The sequence below is a fragment of the Crassostrea angulata genome, chromosome 2 (genome assembly GCF_025612915.1).
Source record: "Crassostrea angulata isolate pt1a10 chromosome 2, ASM2561291v2, whole genome shotgun sequence".
Classification (NCBI taxonomy): domain Eukaryota; kingdom Metazoa; phylum Mollusca; class Bivalvia; order Ostreida; family Ostreidae; genus Magallana; species Magallana angulata.
In genome coordinates, this window is record NC_069112.1 from 58,938,849 (window position 1) to 58,954,584 (window position 15,736).

General features: G+C 34.0%; 2 pseudogenes; one reads left to right on the forward strand and one right to left on the reverse strand.

Moving 5' to 3' along the window:
- Nucleotides 1-15,736, forward strand: part of LOC128174582 (uncharacterized) — a 130,935-nt pseudogene that overhangs the window by 43,922 nt on the left and 71,277 nt on the right.
- On the reverse strand, nucleotides 6,623-8,519 carry LOC128173324 (uncharacterized; annotated as a pseudogene).

A 15,736-nucleotide genomic window follows, 5' to 3' on the forward strand; every position in this document is an offset into this window, starting at 1 on the left:
ATGAAGTCCTGGCGAAGGTCTACTCATAAACAGTATGACATTTATATAAACAAATGGTTTCAGTTCATAGATGGGAAAGTTGATCGATCTGATAAAGTTTCTGTGAACTTGGTAATTGAATATTTAACTTCACTTCATAAATCAGGACTTAGTTATAGTGCGTTAAATACAGCAAGGAGTGCTTTATCTTCCTTTGTCTGTTTAGATGATGACTCGAATTTAGGGGAACATTCGTTAGTCAAAAGATTTATGAGAGGAGTGTTTAACATAAATCCCAGTTTCCCACGTTATTCCAGTACATGGGATGTTAGACAAGTGTTAGATTATTTAGTTAGTTTAGGCAAAAACCGACACATGTCATTATTAAGTTTATCAATGAAATTGGTCATGCTATTGGCCTTAGTTTCAGGACAAAGACTGCAGACATTGAAAGCGTTAAACATTGAGTTTATGACTGTCAATGAGCATTCTTCTGTAATAATTTTTGATGTTAAGGAATTAATGAAACAGAGCAGACCAGGTTTTCATTTGAAACCTCTTCAATTTAAGCATTATGTAGATAATCCTTGTATTTGTGTTGTTTCTTGTATTTTAGATTACTTAGATAGAACAAAGGTGTTTAGAAATAATGTTTCTCAATTGTTAATTTCAACTCAAAAGCCGTATAAAGCGGTATCTACTGATACTTTAGCTAGGTGGCTTAAGTTGTGTTTACAGAACGCCAAGATAGATACTGATATCTATAAGGCGCACAGCACTCGGGCGGCATCTTCGAGTGCGGCGAAATCATCAGGTGTTCCGATTACTACGATCATGGACAGTGTTGGTTGGACATCTGCTCAGACTTTTGCGAAATATTATGACAAAAACATTGAAAGTGATGTTTGTTTTTCTTCAGGAATTTTGTCAAAAATGAAGAAATAGTCGCATTGTACAAATAAATATTGTAATTGTCTTGGAAGTACGTTTTTACTTTATCCTTTAATCATGTATCAATCGACTTTAAAGTCTCACATGACACCACGTGACTGGATGCCGAAGGAGAATTGATAAATTAAAGGAGACTTACTTGTAAGGCGAACTTTGATTGAAATTCTCCGAGGCATTCAGGAACGTGGGGGCAGGTGCCCGACCCTGTCCCACCCTTATATAAGTTTTGTTATTAATTTGCAATTTATTCAAATTATTATTCAGTTTTCGATTGATCACATGATTCTTTAAATACTGATCTGGGAACTAGCAAGCATATCTCACCTGCCCCCACGTTCCTGAATGCCTCGGAGAATTTCAATCAAAGTTCGCCTTACAAGTAAGTCTCCTTTAATTTATCAATTTTGTGTATACAGGTCAGCCATATTGGTCCCTATTTCAAAACGTATTTCACTAGGGTTTACCTGATAAGTTTATCACCTGTAATTTTATCCAATAAGGGGTATGGTTACATTTCATGGTTGGCTGATCGTTTCTTTTGTGTACTCACACTATATAAAGGCGTGTTTCGAGTAGTTCGGTGGACTGCTCGCCTTGCGTCCACTGCTTATAGCAGCCTACTTCTCGGGTAAGCTCATCTTCCCGTTCGAAGCACTTTATACCGACTTCGGTATAAATGATGGTAAGGCAGTGTTCAATAAAAGCTAACTCTTTTCTCTCAGAAGTTTATCTTCTTCAGACTAGGCGCCATAGTTTATTTTAATATTTTGAATTTCGAGCCCGATTTAAATTATAATAAAAACGTGTAGGAAAATTTTCATGTTTCTTATTTAAACTCTAAAGTAAAATTTATAATATTTTCATGGTTAATTTTTGTCATTTTCATACATATTTTTCATTGATTTGTTTAACTGGAGGTACCAGTTTCTCATCTACATTCATCTTTTGCAAATAAATTTGTTATCAATTTAAAACTTTGATCTTTGTTGACTTCATTTTTTTTGCTGACTACTAATCAGCAATTAGGGATAATTGGTAGTCACCCCCGTACCCGACTGTCCCAGGAGCAGGGTTTATCCCCCTCTTGGGGTACCAGTCTTATTACACAATAACTCATGACGCGAGGGGATGCTCCGCTTAGCGGTGCCCTTGTTTTTTTTTTTTTATATCTACCATTTAAAAAAAACGAATAAATGTTTTGCACTCTATAAGACTCTATATGAAGTAAGCATTGCTTAAACCCGTTTGTCATGGTAGCCTGGCTAGAAGAGCCTAGCTTAACTCTTAGCGCGGACTCAAGTACAAGATTCTGACGTCATAACTGAAAATGACGTCATATCTAGCTGCCGAAACTAGGCAACAGCGGTCATTTAGGTACCAAGTTGATAAATTGCAGCGCATTTCCGTCCAGCTCTCATTCGTTTGCTAGATTCTGTTGGAATTATTAAAGATGAGTTCTGTTTCGGTCAGTGTGGTCCATGTGACCAGATACCATACGGACATTCCCTTAATTCGTAAAGTGATTGAGGTTAAGACCTACACTCAGGTATGTTAAGGAAGGTCTAAGAATTTTACCACGTGTGATTTAGAAAGATTTGCATAAGCCCCGCCCCTTATTCATGAGATTTCACGAGATATGGGTATTTCGGTAATTAACAAACATCTACCAAAATGAATATGATTAATTATTGGGTTTGAATGGTTCAAGAAAGGTGTACTGAAATAAAATCATAAACTATTCTTATATCTCGCGAAATCATGAAATTCCTAAGTCGTCTGATGACGTGTCGAGGCTGACTACGTCACATCGACGCTTGCAGCTGTGATCAGAATAAACATGTGGACTTCAGTGATATATCTCGGAATTTAACTCGTTTACAACCAGCGTGGACAGAAATCGGCATAGGATTCAACTGAACAAGGTAGGATTTATCTGTACTTCCCCTAGATATTGTTTTATATTATTTAATATCGTTGGATGAAACGGAAACGAGGTGAAATTCCTCGGCTTCGATTTTGTATACATTTGTTTTTCATGTAATATTGTGTTCAAATATCAGTTTGGTGACTCAGTCAGGCAAAGTAATTGTTCTACGTTTTGCTAGTTTTGATCATAAAGAGCATTGAAGCTCATTGTGGCTTTTTACTGGTCTCATATCGCGATAATATTAGATCGCATTTCCTCCATGTTCAAAGTACACAATAAAAAGGCCATGGCCAAACACTGTATGTGCTAGCACTACAAAGATTACTGTGAGGATCTGGAATGATTATACCGAGCGCAGCGAGCGCCTCGCGAAGCGAGGATTAATGGTAACACGTATATATAAGAAAATCAGTGAAAAATGAAAGTTGAATCAGGGGTACTAAGGCCAAAAAAAATTTCTTCCAACCCTGGGCGCCGCCATGTTGGCAGCCATTTTGTTTTTAAAAAGTTAGTTCGATCATTGATTGACTGGTACTTATCGATATTTATTGCCCCTAAACTCGATTAAATAAGTTCCAGTGTTTCAGAAGAAGGTAATTTGAATTAAAAGAAATTAAAAAGGAATCCAGATAAGTTTCAATAGTGCTTCAACCAAGACACACGACTTGTTCTATGTATGTCTTATCAAATTATCAGATGGAAAATAAAACATCAACGTCAAGGACCTGATCTTTTAGATACTGAATAAAGTATTCAATTTTATTACATTGGCATTCATATGAATTAAATTGACGAACAATGAAAGAAGAAATAAAAAAAAAATCGGAATCACGTAACTCTCTTCGGCTATTTCCGAAGACAAAACTTGAACGTTTTACGTCTGAAATATGACGTCATAATGTAGACTGAGCACGCGACGTTTAGTTTAACTTTGACGAATGATTTGAGTAGGCAACCATATGCTGGCGAATCCTACTGTGTGCGTTTTAAATAGATTTTATTATACAAAAATCAAACTGCACTGTGTTAAATCTGCGCTCGGTCCAACGGTCACACCGTTTACATATTAGACAAGATTGTAAAGTTGTTTAAGTAAATGGAAATGTATTATTTTATTCAGCCTTCTTTTATGAAAATCTAATTAATATTATTTAAGACAAAATTAAAGTGTGTTCAAACTGAATTTCCACACATTTTGAAAAGTAAACATTTGATTATGCCTGTTGTAATATCACTGAAATTGAAACCGCCATTAATATGTCCAATAATAGTGTAATGTTTCATTTTCATGCTATCTTTAACACAATAGTTTGCTAATTATGACACATTATTCATTTTCAGGGTTACTTAGGCAGTAGATGGTCCACTGAAAACACTTAATTCTTGGGATGTTGATAAAAAGTAGGTACTACAAATGTATATAAATATTTCTTTTACTCACTAACTTCAACTTCATGCATAGTTTGTTGTTTTTTAATATCATATTGATAATGATACTTATGTAACCTATTATAATAATTTGCATTGATATTTATTGAAATGAAATTTGAAATTGATATATATTCATCATTTCAGGTATTGGTTTTCTTATCAACTGGACTACCTCCTAATATCAAAAAGACAGAAGAGAAGAACATGTAGTGTGCAAGAAGAGTTGTCAATTTCCATAAATTACACATTATGACAGAAAAATACTAAAAATCAGAAAACACTAATCTTGTTGAACAGTTTGTCACAGAAAAGCAATCTATAGTATTTGTAAAGTTGATTATCAAAATAAATTCTTGATAATATTGATATATTGTTTCTTCTTGCTATCTTTAATTAGTACTAAAATATCAATTATGATTAAAATTAAATCTGATAATACATTAAAAGAATTTATTCACTAGCATAGTAACATAAATTATTATGAAACATAAATGTGTAAATTACAAACTCAACACTTACACCCCCCCCCCCCCCAATAAAGGCAACTGATGAAATTATTTTTTTCCAATTTCAACAATTTTATAATGATGATTAGTGTAAACAGAAACAACATTTTAACATTATTTTTGTGAAATTCACAGCGTTAAATTATTTTAAGAATAAAAATTAAAATCATGATCTTAGTCAGTGTTGCGTTTGAATTTCACGCGAATGACGCTGAAAGTAAAGTGGGTCAGATAAAATGCAGTAGTGCAAGGGCATACATTTGATCAAATATATTGGAAAGAAAGTGGGCGCTTAAAATGTACATTCGGCAGGAATCTGGGCGCACAAGGAGAGTGAAAATTTCATCAATTAATTTTGAATATTTTTCGAATTATAACCGTTATTTGGTTTCTGTTGGATGTGGAATGAGTGGAAAAATATTTGAAATGCAAAAGGTTTTATCAATTCATGCAAAATCCTACTTATTTACAACTGTTTTTAAATGGTTTTGTTGTCTCTGGGTCTTCTCTCCACAAATTTGAAACGTGTAAAGATAACATATTTCAACATTAAAAATGTCGCTTTTTAAAAAAAGATGGAGAGATGACCCAGAGATGACTAATTATGTACTTTTTCAAATTATTTTTTGAAGGATAAAAAACAAAGTCCATTGATATGACAATGTTGTTTCAAACAGTACTTTATAGAGCATATTGACAAGTCTCGCATGGCTCAGTGGTTTCGTCCTGGATTAGTGAATACAAACATTCAGTGTTTTGGGTTCAAATCCGACTGGTGGTCTTTTTCAAAAAATTTAAACTTTTTTGTTTTAAATGTTTGTTATTATAACATGATGTTGAATTATAATATGCCGGTATATTTTAATTTGTTGTCATTGATTTCTAGATCTGCTGAATGAACACTATTTTCTTTTCTTTTTACTAGCTTTTTTAGGATATACACAATATAACTTCATTAAAATTTGTTTGCATTAACATTTCCAACTAGTTATCGGTTTAGCTCTCATTGCCATTTTTTGAAAGCTTGTGAGTTTTTTAATAACCGGAATAGACATGTACTTCGACTCTCAACATAATATATTTTTGTTGAAACCTGTACATAGCCTTTCGAAGTTATAGACATTTAAATCCCAATTGATTCGTGTCGAGGATTCCTGCAAACTTACAATCTTGTGCGCTCACTTTCTTTCCATGTATTACAATTGTATCCCTATTATATCAAGAAGTGCTGGGAGCTGTATGAAGTCGCTACGCATTTCATATAAATAAGCGTTAATTGCGGGAAATCCCAGTAAATTGCTGTTCATACACTGTTTACATTGAATTTAATAATTGTTCTTACTTGAATAGTTTAAGCTCCCAGCACTTTTCGAAATTTTGAAGGTTCATTTTACAAGTTAGAAACAGATTTGTTTATGTTATGCCCTTGCACTTTGCATTTTTTCGTATTATTCCTGGTTCATCTATTTTTAGCAGTATCACGTGACAGGGTATTCCCAAGAGACTCAAAAATTGCTCATCCGATAACAAATTTTTTAAATTGTATAATCGATAAAATATCACTTTGTTTAACAAATGTTTGGAGTAGAATACTAAGATTGTTCAAAGGCTAACATTTTATGTGATAAATATCGCTATTTTTGTATGGACGCCCTTAACATAGCTGAGTAGTCTAGCTGTCCCAGACTATAGGCTGTCCCAACACCAATTTGTCAACATTTCTTTTGCTAAAGCGAATTTTAGATGAACACTAATTAAAAAAATTCATTATGTGAAGTCAATGGTAAAAAAACCCACCAACTACCATTATATCTAAATTACCTATAAGTCAAATCAAAACAAAAAAGTCTGCATAAGAATAATTATCGTCATCTTCTGATTCAATGATTACCCTCAGAAATGGTAAGGCTGTACACAATACAAAAAAAACCATGATTAGAAGTCTGATTAAATAAACTAAGCCCTATCACCTGTGTCTCTCATTAAAACATAAATAATGCAGTAAGTTATTTAGGAACTACCAAAACAATCAACATGCCATAATTTTATCCAGCATATAATTTCTTATTTATTAACACCTTTTCCAATTTCAAAAATGTACCGGTACGTTTGAAATCAAACAAAAGGTAAACAATTAATTTAACCAAGGATTTCAAACTAATCATAGTTTATTTTCATGCTTACTCAAATGGATTTATAAAGCTGCTTTGTGTATTTTCCACCAAAGACTCTCCTTTTTTTTACATATTTCCTCTATCCCAGACATATGGGTCTCATCCCTGAAAATTTTAATTAACATGATTCTAAAATGATCACAAGTAATTAGAATTTGTACAAGTGCTTTGATCAATAAAACCGAAGTGCTGAATAAGGATGTCATTTTTAAATTTTCATTTTAAAAGTTCAAATAATGCATTAATTTTTTCATGAATGGTAATTCACACCATATCTCTACAGATTATACAGTGGCGTCAGAAGCTGAGGGGGCTAGACTAATCATTAGAAATACTGACGAGCAAAAAAAAAAAATGGCTTCTAGTATGTCACAAAATCATAAATGTTTGTTGCATTAAAGGGGGGGGCGGGCTGGTCCCTCCATAATGCTACATGTATGTGCCTGATGGTTAGGTCTAACTTTGCCAAAAAAAAAAGGGGGGGGGGATTCAACCGTTCTGACGCCTATGTTATATAAGTATACTGTCATCTCCCTCCTACCTAATTTGAGTATGACATATTTTAGGACTTACACAGAGTTTCTTCCAAGTTCGCTTTCTGATGACGATATTTCAGACACACCAGATAAACGGAGAGGCTTAATCATTATTGTAGATTTAATTGGCCCAGGGGTTGATGTTATCAAGTTGTTGGAAGTCTTCCCAGAAATTTCATGAGTAGGTGCAGGGCTGGTTGGTTGTTCAAACCTTTGTAAAATTTAACGGTAAAATTTGACATTTATAAACGTGCAAACCCTTTTTTTTTCTTCATAAACTGAAACGTCAACACTGCCTGTATTAATTTTTTTTAATCATACTATCATGATAATTTTTCGTAACATATTCTGATTTATGCTATCAGTTCTATGTAATATAGTAATTTAAACAACAAATAAATTCGTTTCAAATTACACGTTTATCAATAATGGTGTATGTCTTCATACGTATAGGCTAGGCCTTCGTGTATAGTAAATAAAATTATAAGAACATATTAATTTTCATTTCTATAAGTTTATTTTGAAATTCGTTTCTTGATGTTTTAAAAATAATGTTACATGTGGATCAATAGCTTAATCCTCATAGCAAAGTATGAAATGACAATATTCCGTTTACCATGTACCATGATTATCCCTCCGAGGGCCTCATAGTTTAAAGATTGAACTGCACCCAAAAAATGCACAACGCGGAATTCTACTTGGTTTATTGTTAACGTCTGGACTTGAAATATTCATTTACTTGCTGTGTACCACGAAATACGATTAAGATAGAAATAATGACAAAATATCAGTGTAAAGACAACGATCAAACTTACTTATCAAGCAGTATCTTTGCCACTTCAGCGTTAGATTGAAGACGAAGCGCACACTTTACTTCCATCCAGTGATCGTACTGGTTACCGATGTAAATTCTGTTCTTATTATTTTTTGCATTTATTTCCGTCCGTCGTCTTTTTCTTCCCGAATCAGTCAAAGTCGGCTTTCTACCTCACTTCAAACCTGTCGTGTCCGACATCTTTTCTGTTTACCGGAAATATGCGCTTGCGCATTTGATTTGCCGAATGAGTTCAACTCAAAGGTCATTGCATACGGAAATTATGTCGGAGAAATAAAGTACGGGAAGACCTAATTTCATATTGTCTAACAATTTTTAATTTTAATGCATAAAATACATCATAACTTAAGTTTAATTGATAAGATAATGTATAAGAAACATTTTATCAAATTCTCGATTGAATTTTATGGACACCAAAATAATAATTTTGGCAGCTTGTATTGCTTTAAAATACTTTAACTGGTTTAGAAGTTTCAAATCTCATTATATTAAACGATAAATAAGCTTTTAAATTGTTGGAACAGTAAACATTTTAAAATCCCAGGGGGATTCGAACTCATGACTTACAGGTCCGTAGTGAACTCTCCAACCCATTGCTCTACGCAGGTAAATAACAAATTTGGGAAAGAGAGAGTGAACAGATACATTTCAATGATGGTGTTCACTATCTGTTGGTTTACACCGTCCTCTCCATTCATTCACATGAGATTGCCCCTCGTGACCAACTCTTGATTTGTGTAAAAAACAGACATTAGGTATCGAGGAAATGCCGTTCCAATTCCCTTCTTTCCAGCTAACCTGATGTCTTTTGGAAAAAGCAAACACCAGGAAAAACAAAAACACCACTGTTTGGCATACGCTTCATCATCTGGTTACAAAAAACACAGAGATTATTTCTTAGCATATGATAATGAGTTTATCACCTTTTTCAATTCAGCATTACATTTATTTTTGAACATGAGTAGAGCAAAAATGTGAAATTAACCAACAAAATACTTGCACCTCTCTTTCAGCCAAATCTTTTGGAATGAAACTAGCTCTGGTAAGGCCATCCTTTTGCGTTTACCATTCTCCTTCAAGAAACTAATATACAATATAATTGGAATTTAGAAATCTTCATTGACAAATGCTTTGGAACATATCAATGATTTCTACTGGTGTTTTGAAATCGAGGGTGTGATCTAAGTTTAAAAACAATTAATTTAAAAACTTTTTTAAATTGTTGATTGAATTTTATGAAAATGAAAAGTTCACAATATTTTAAAATTATGTATTTTATAATTTGTGAATATTAAGATATGATTTAAAGATGAAAAAGAAGTCATTGCTATAGATAAGAATTATAACCATTTAAAACACTCCTTACCAGGTTGGCTTGATGTACAGGTATATGAAGTAGACTTTAAAGTTTCAAACTCTCTCTCTTCTCTCTCTCTCTCCGCTTCTTTAGGTTTTTTTCTTTACATCATGAAGCTCTTTCTCCTTTTCCTTGAGAGGAGTTTTATATTTCTGAATTTCATATTCCATGGATATTGTATTGTATATTATACACGTGCGGCCGTTTATATAAAATTTGGATTTGATTTCTGCGCATGTAAATCAGGGAAAAAATTGAAATTTCTGGAAGTTATTGCACATCTATATGACAATCAAAAGCATTTTCCAAGGTATGTTTTGTGTACTCTTGAAAATGTAGGAAGAGTTCAAAGCACAATGTTGTTTTTTTTTTTAATAGTTTTAAAGGATTATGGCCAGCATTATTTTATTTTTAGGTTTACAAACCCGCCCCTCGGTTTTCTGAGTTTTTAGAGAAAAAAAATGAAATTACAAAAAAGATCTTTTTTTTCTCCCCGACAGCAAATTTTTCCTACTAGGAAAAGTGTATCGTCATTGTTATCACAGAGGCATAAAATCAGCTCTTTTAGTGTCACGATAGCCTAAACGTTCTTGCGCATCTTTTTCTCGTGCTACATTCTTCAGAGAAGCTTCTACAAACACTCTGCTGTTAGTTTTATGTTGAAGTTGATTAAGTACATGGTTCTGGATTCGTCAAAAATGTTAAAGTTATTTACAAATAGACAGACAATTGTCAGATAGTGATCATATAAGCTAAGGTTTGCTAAATTATGAGTGGAAATAACATTTTTAGGATGATAGTGCTGTACAGCAGAATTTGCAATTAAATTATGTTGTCCATTAGTCCTCTTACAGACACTTTTTCTCCCTTTGATTTCTGCAATTGAAATAACAGCGAGTTTGAGGTGCAACTGCATCATGTCCTCTGTGACTTGGCTGTCTTTTGAAGTGTCCATAATCTTATGTGAAATGGAGATACAATATTATTGTAAAGTATTTTCACCCATACATGAAAAGTTGACATGGAGGTTTTCTTCTTAAGAGTATCAACAGCAGGATTTTTTTCCTACAAGAATTACATGTATTTTGTTTTTAAATCTGAATAAAATTTACTCCAATATGCAGTTTACAAACGTTATCTCAATTGGTTACCATCTTCGTTGACAATAATACTTAATAATTTCTAAACTTATATATTTAAATAAGTTAGACTAAGAGATTTGTAGTTTTGTTTTTTGATATTATAATTATGCTTGTCTTTTTATTTTGTTTTAATTTTTATTTTTCCCAGAGCGGGCAACAACACATTAATGTATAAATTGAATTTAAAGTGAATTCATAAAACAGGGGGTGTACAAATTTTTCAGGTCAACATGGTCAATGAGAAAGATGAATCATTTTAGAATGTATTAGTAGGCTCACAATTCTATGGTTCATACTTTTTCAAGTTGGTACAAGACGAAATTATATGTTTAAATAGTTTTATCAGGATATTTTTTAGCATTTGTTTGTCTATTAAATAATAGTTATCCTGATACTTTTGTCACTGTCACGATGGCTGAAGTGTAGTGTTTGTCGGGGTCGTGGGTTCGGGTCCCACGTTGGGCGACAATATAGTGTTTTTACACTGATATTATTGAATATGGGTTCCCCTGAACTTACCGATTCATAGCTTGGTCTCTGACTCTCTTAGAACTACTGGCTCGGTCCAGGCTTTCCGTCTAAGTGATGGGGTTTCACCACGGGCTCCTGCGAGGTGACGTCACAGCCCGTCATCATGGTCAAGTCGTCCACCAAAGGAGTCGACAAACACTACATTCCCCTCCGTTTTCTTTCAAGGGACTCGGCCCACACTCACTAGTGGGCCCGCTCCGTCCACATCACTTAGCTGGACTATCAACAAACACATCACCAGGGGGCGCATAACGCCCATCCCAATCAATACTAGGATCAACATCCCAATCTCTACTGGGATCCTCAACCCTCACTTTCACAAGTTCACAAGCAACACTTTTTAAGAAGGATGAAAGTGTAAATAACAAAAGATTTATATTCAAATTTAATGTTGTAAAACCTTCAAGAAACAAGTCTCCTTTCTGTATCTGTTTACCAATGTGTACAGACTTCAGAAAATGTACATTCTATTCCTTGACGGACCTTTTAAGTTTATCCTAAGCATTCGGACTTCACATGCATAAACGCGTATGTCCTGAATGTTGGACGCTAACGTCGGTTCGATCATCTGCACACATCGATGGTCCCGACTGGCAAGTTCTCGCGGCCAGCAATACTGACACGGTAAGCTGGACATCGGCACAAGCTTCAGAATAACTATATATTAAGTTTTTTTTAGTAGCATTGTCAACATGTCCACTCTCGGCTTTCTCATTGTAACTCTTAGCACGTGACCTTATTTAGGGTGTTTTCATCAGCAACTGGACCTTTAAACTTTTTATTAACTCATACCATGTTCTTTTTGTATCTCATTAATCTTTTTTGTCTCATTTACTAATTGTTTTGAATTCATAAATTCCAAAATTAAAGGTGGAAATTCCAAGATTAAAGTTTCAAACTCCAACTATAAAGTTGGAATTTAAAATATATATATATATATATATATATATATATATATATATATATATATATATATATATATATATTGGCACTAATACGCTTCCGTAGCCAGTGGTTTACAGTCATAGATAAATCTGGACAGGACCCTAAGTTTTAATGGTACTTAAAAGCACACATTCTTATTAAATTGTTTTAATAAATTTGTTGTACGACCATGAGAATGTTGCTCAAGGTGACTATGTTATCTTGCAACGTTTTACTATCAATGCAAGATTCATCGGTTCCAGTTTACATGCTTTGCCACTAGTATGTAGTGTATTATTTTCGCCACGTAATATTTTTGCTTGTACTTATAGTTTTGCCTTGTCTTCAATTCGCTCCAACAATGTGTGGTAAAAGAAAGATAAAATGAGACATTAGAATTTGTCAAGTTGCTAACAATTCGCTAACTGACAAAAGGAGCGAAATGAGTGGAAAACAAGAGGCCCATGGGCCACATCGCTCACCTGAGGAACAATAGGTATGATAAAATCAGCTTAATGGAGTCATAATACAAACTATCTAGATAATGTACAATACATGTAGATCCTGTATAAATAAAATACATTTTCCCCTAGATATCCTTATGTTTATAAACAAGTCCCATTTCTAACAGGATGATTTTATAGTCATATCATATGTTGAGTATTGCAGTTCTCAAAAAAATCCTTCACAATAGTTTATATATGGGATATAAACCTACATCAAACTCTGAACCTTCTTGTGAGGCCAAAGAATTGTCCTGGGGCCAAAGTCTTAACAATTATAAAGAATAATCTGGCTGATTAGTTTCTGAGAAGAAGATTTTTAAAGATTTACTTTATATATTCATATCTTAAACTTCGATCCCACATTGTGGCCCCACCCTCCACCCCAGGGGCATGATTTTCACAACTTTAAATCTACATTACTTGAGGATGCTTTCACACAAATGTCACCTTTCCTGGCTGATTAGTTTCTGAGAAGAAGATTTTTAAAGATTTACTCTATATTCATATGTTAAACTTCGACCCCCCATTGTGGCCCAAACCTACCCCCGGGGGGCATGATTTTCACAACTTTGAATCTACACTACCTGAGGATGCTCTCACACAAGTGTCAGCTTTCCTGGCTAATTAGTGTCTGAGAAAAAGATCTTTAAAGAATTACTCTATATATTCATATGTTAAACTTCAACCCCCAACTGTGGCCCCACCCTTCCCCCGGGGGTCATGATTTTCACAATTTTGTATCTGTCCTACCTGAGGATGCTTCCATACAAGTGTCAGCTTTCCTGGCTGATCAGTTTATGTGAAGAAGATATATTTCTATGTAAAACTTCGACCACCCATTGTGGCCCCACCCTACCCCTGGGGGTTATGATTTTCACAACATTGAATCTACACTACCTGAGGAGGATTTCACACTAGTTTCAGCTTTTCTGGCCGATTTGTTTCTGAGAAGAAGATTTTTATAGAATTACTCTTTATATTCCTATGTAAAACTTCGACCCCCCATTGTGGCCCCACCCTACCCCCGGGGGTCATGAATTTCACAATTTTGTATCTGCACTACCTGAGGATGCTTTCACACAAGTTTTAGCTTTCCTGGTCTTATGGTTCATAAGAAGATTTTTGAAAATTTCTCGAAAATTTTCATAAATTCCTAATTATCTCCCTTTGCAAAATTTTCACACTTTGAATTCCCTGAGGCTAAGGATGCTTTGGGCCAAGTTTGGTTGAAATTGGCCCAGTGGTTCTTGAGAAGATGTTGAAAATGTGAAAAGTTTACAGACAGACGGGGACAGACAGACAGACGGACGACAGACAAAATGTGATCAGAATAGCTCACTTGAGCTTTCAGCTCGAATGCACGAATGCAGAGTTCCCGAAACCAGTCCAAAATCTGTCGGACAATTGTCCTCTAAATATTCAAAATTTACAGGACATTTGTAAAATTTACTGGACATTAAAACTAATGCAAAAATATGCAATCTAAAATAAAAAGAGTTGTTTAAAAATGTTTCAGACTAATTTATTCAATTTCTTACTCAAATCATTCAAACTCCCTTTCAATTTCAAGAACAATTTCGTGTATCAAATAGTTATTTAATTCTTCTGGCTGCTCAATGTCACTTTCACTCTCTAAAGACTCATAGTCATAGTCATCTTCTTTCCCTCTTCTTTTCTTGTTCACCATGTTGCTCTTTCTAGTCTACTTCTTCTACATTAACTTTTCTTTTCGCAGTACTCTTTGTTGCCCCCGGTGTCCATTTAATCGGCCACATTTTTTTCGAGATCATGATCAAATAGGTTATTGACTACCATGTGTAAAAGAAAAAATACGTAAATCCGGATTAACAACAACGCACGTTTTAATATTTTTTATTGCATTTTATTGAAATACTCAACTTATAAATTATCTCTGAAATAAAATAATCAACAGTTTTAGACTTTCTGTCTCGTAAATTGTTTTTATACAGTGCTGGTCTGTAAAATTTATCGGACATTATGACCGATTAAATTTAGATTTTACCGGACCCATTCAAATTTTACCGGGGATCCCTGGTGGACAGGTGCGTTTCGGGAACTCTGCGAATGCACTTTTCGCTACAGTATTCGCACCAACCTTCAGTTGAAAAATTGTAATCTCGAGAAAATTGTCAACAGGTCAAAGTCAACTTACACCTGAACAAGTCATTCAAGCTGTGGTGAATGGCAAGTTATTTGGTATTTGACCATATAGAATACTCGTTTGGATTCCAGTCATGTTTGTTATCATAAGGATACAAATATCTTCATGTATTAACAGTTAAGTAGAAATAAAATGAAAATAAAAGATTATAACTGGGTTTGTGTACTCAAAGTAGTATCAACAACTTAAAAGAATAGAACAGTTTTATTTATAGATCATGAACAGTGAAAAGGGTAAAATCCGCCCATAGGCCCCATATTTTTTGCAAATCAGGATGAGAATCTAAATATTAATTATATATGGCCTTAATTTAACACCCATATAACTGTTCTTGCAGTATATAGACACAGCTTTTGTCAGAGATCCATAAATTCCATTAAATAAACATACATGCATTTCATTCTAGTACACAGACATACATACATCACCTTATAGCCAGAGGAGAAAAATCACATTACAGTTCGTGCAGGGTTCAAGAAAGGTTGTAAGCTCTGGGGGAAATGCGCAACTTTTGACAGGAATACAATGTACAATTTTATTAAAAGCTTACAGGAGAAGAAAACACAACATGCACTCCTCACCATCAAAAGTAAATTGTAGCAAATCTTAAAGAAGATTTAAGGATCAGGCCTTTCAAGAATATAGAACATCGTTTTTATGTTCAGTTTCCAGAGGTTAAAGACCATAGAAAACACCTGAAAGGAAAGTAAGCCAACAAATTGGTACTTTTATTTGAAATGCATATTTAAGGAGGC